This window comes from Arachis duranensis, chromosome 7, assembly GCF_000817695.3.
Source record: "Arachis duranensis cultivar V14167 chromosome 7, aradu.V14167.gnm2.J7QH, whole genome shotgun sequence".
NCBI lineage: Eukaryota > Viridiplantae > Streptophyta > Magnoliopsida > Fabales > Fabaceae > Arachis > Arachis duranensis.
The window spans coordinates 58820606-58824559 of NC_029778.3; positions in this window are offsets into that span (position 1 = coordinate 58820606).

Genomic DNA, 3954 nt, shown 5'->3' on the forward strand with positions numbered 1-3954 from the left:
TCTGAAGACTATTCTTCCTCTGAAGAGGATGAAGATGTAACTGGAGAGCAAGTTGCTCAATATCTAGGAGCTATCATGAAGCTAAATGCCAAGTTATTTGGTAATGAAACTTGGGAAGGTGAACCTCTCTTGCTCATCAGTGAACTAGTTACATGGGTTCAGCAAACCTTACCTCAAAAGAGACAAGATCCTGGCAAATTCTTAATACCTTGTACCATAGGCACCATGACCTTTGAAAAGGCTCTGTGTGACCTGGGGTCAAGCATAAATCTTATGCCACTCTCTGTAATGGAGAAGCTGGGGATCATTGAGGTACAACCTGCCATATTTTCATTACAATTGGCAGACAAGTCAGTAAGACAAGCTTATGGATTGGTAGAGGACGTGTTGGTAAAGGTTGAAGGCCTTTACATCCCTGGTGATTTCATAATCTTAGACACCAGGAAGGAGGAGGATGAATGCATCATCCTTGGAAGAACTTTCCTAGCCACAGCAGGAGCTGTGATAGATGTTAACAGAGGAGAATTAGTCCTTCAATTGAATAGGGACTACCTTGTGTTTAAGGCTCAAGGATCTTCTTCTTTAACAATGGAGAGGAAGCATGAAAAGCTTCTCTCAGTACAGAGTCAAACAAAGGCCCCACAATCAAACTCTAAGTTTAGTGTTGAGAGGCCACAGCCAAACTCTAAGTTTGGTGTTGAATCCCCACATCCAAACTCTAAGTTTGGTGTTGAGATTCTACAACATAGACTTGATCACCTGTGAGGCTCCATGAGAGCCCACTGTCAAGCTATTGACATTAAAGAAGCGCTTATTGGGAGGCAACCCAATTTTTATTTATCTAATTTTATTTTTATTTTTTATTGTTCTTTTATGTTTTATTAGGTTCATGATCATGTGGAGTCACGAAAAAATATTAAAATTAAAAATAGAATAAAAAATAGCAGTAGAAAAATCACACCCTGGAGGAAGGACTTACTGGCGTTCAAACGCCAGTAAGGAGCATCTGGCTGGCGTTCAACGCCAGAACAGAGCATGGATCTGGCGTGGAACGCCAGAAACAAGCAGCATCCTGGCGTTTGAATGCCAGGAATATACCCTGAGGAGAGCTGGCGCTGAACGCCAGAAATAAGCATGGAACTGGCGTTCAACGCCAGAAAAATGCTGCAGTTGGGCATTGAACACCCAACATAAGCATCACTTCGGCGTTTAAACGCCAGAATTGTATGCAAAGACATTTTACATGCCTAATTGGTGCAGAGATGTAAATCCTTAACACCTCAGGATCTGTAGACCCCACAGGATCCCCACCTACCTCAACTCACCCTCTTTCCTCTTCTTCACATTCATCCTCTCTTCCCCATAAACAGTCTTCCCCAAAAACCCTTCACCAATCACCTCAATCTCTCTTCCCAATTACCTACCTTCACCACTCACACCCTTCCCCATAAACCTCACCTACCTTCAAAAATTTAAAATCACTTTCCCACCCAACCCACCCAATATGACCGAACCTTAACCCCTCTCCCTCCACTATAAATACCCCTCCATTCTTCTTCATTTTCACACAACACAACCCTCTCTTCTCCACCTTAGCTGAAACACAACCTTCTTTCCCTTTCCTCCATATCTTCTTCTTCTTCATCTATTCTTTTTTCTCTTACTCGAGGGTGAGCAATATTTTAAGTTTGGTGTGGTAAAAGCATAGCTTTTTGTTTTTCCATAAACATTTATGGCACCTAAGGCCGGAGAAACCTCTAGAAAAGGGAAAGGGAAGACAAAAGCTTCCACCTCTGAGTCATGGGAGATGGAGAGATTCATCTCCAAAGCCCATCAAGACCACTTCTATGATGTTGTGGCTAAGAAAAAGGTGATCCCTGAGGTCCCTTTCAAGCTCAAGAAAAATGAGTTTCCGAAGATCTGACATGAGATCCAAAGAAGAAGTTGGGAAGTTCTGACTAACCCCATTCAATAAGTCAGAATCTTGATGGTTCAAGAGTTCTATGCCAATGCATGGATCACTAGGAACCATGATCAAAGTATAAACTCGAATCCAAAGAACTATCTTACAATGATTCGGGGGAAATACTTAGATTTTAGTCCGGAAAATGTGAGGTTGGCATTCAACTTGCTCATGATGCAAGGAGATGCACACCCCTACACAAGAAGGGTCAACTTTGATCAAAGGTTGGACCAAGTCCTTATGGACATATGTGTGGAAGGAGCTCAATGGAAGAGAGACTCCAAAGGCAAGCCAGTTCAACTAAGAAGACTGGACCTCAAGCCTGTGGCTAGAGGATGGTTAGAGTTCATCCAACGCTCCATCATCCCCACTAGCAACCGATCTGAAGTTACTGTGGATCAGGCCATCATGATTCATAGCATCATGAATGGAGAGAAAGTAGAAGTTCATTAAGTCATCTCCCTTGAATTCTACAAAATAGCCGAAAAGCCCTCTACCTTGGCAAGGCTAGCTTTTCCTCATCTTATTTGCCATCTATGTTACTCAGCTGGAGTCATCATAGAAGGAGACATCCCTATTGAGGAGGACAAGCCCATCACTAAGAAAAGGATGGAGCAAACAAGAGAGCCCACTCATGGAACCCAAGAGACGCATGAGGAAGCTCATCACCAAGAAATCCTGGAGATGCCTCAAGGGATGCACTTTCTTCCCAACAACTATTGGGAACAACTCAACACTTCTCTAGAAGAATTGAGTTACAATATGGATCAATTAAGGGTGGAACATCAAGAGCACTCCATCATTCTCCATGAAATTAGAGAAGATCAAAGAGCAATGAGGGAGGAGCAACAAAGGCAAGGAAGAGACATAGAAAAACTTAAGGACATCATTGGTTCTTCAAGAAGAAAGTGCCACCATCACTAAGGTGGATTCATTTCTTGTTCTTATTTTTCTGTTTTTCGGTTTTTATGCTTATTATGTCATCTATGTTTGTGTCTTTGTTACATGATCATTAGTATTTATTATCTATGTCTTAAGGCTATGAATAATTCCATAAATCCTTCATCTCTCTTAAATGAAAAATGTTTCTAAAACAAAAGAACAAGAAGTACATGAATTTCGAAATTATCCTTGAATTTAGTTTAATTATATTGATGTGGTGACAATACTTTTTGTTTTCTGAATGAATGCTTGAACAGTGCATAATTTTGATCTTGTTGTTTATGAATGTTAAAATTGTTGGCTCTTGAAAGAATGATGAACAAAGAAAAATGCTATTGATAATCTGAAAAATCATGAAATTGATTCTTGAAGCAAGAAAAAGCAGTGAAAAAGCAAAAGCTTGTGAAAAAAAAATTTTGGCAAAAAAAAAAATAAATAGAAAGAAAAAGAAAAAGCAAGCAGAAAAAGCCAATAGCCCTTAAAACCAAAAGGCAAGGGTAAAAAGGATCCAAGGCTTTGAGCATCAATGGCTAGAAGGGCCCAAGGAAATAAACTCCAAGCCTAAGCGGCTAAATCGAGCTGTCTCTAACTATGTGCTTGTGGCATGCAGGTCCAAGTGAAAAGCTTGAGACTGAGTGGTTAAAGTCGTGATCCAAAGCAAAAGGAGTGTGCTTAAGAACTCTGGACACCTCTAACTGGGGACTTTAGCAAAGCTGAGTCACAATCTGAAAAGGTTCGCCCAGCTATGTGTCTGTGACATTTATGTATCTGGTGGTAATACTGGAAAACAAAGTGCTTAGGGCTACGGCCAAGACTCATAAAAGTAGCTGTGTTCAAGAATCAACAAACTTAACTAGGAGAATCAATAACACTATCTGAAATTCTAAGTTCCTATAGATGCCAATCATTCTAAACTTCAAAGGATAAAGTGAGATGCCAAAATTGTTCAGAAGCAAAAAGCTAAAAGTCCCGCTCATCTAATTAGAATTAATATTCATTGATATTCTGAGCTTTATAGTATATTCTCTTCTTTTTATCCTAATTGATTT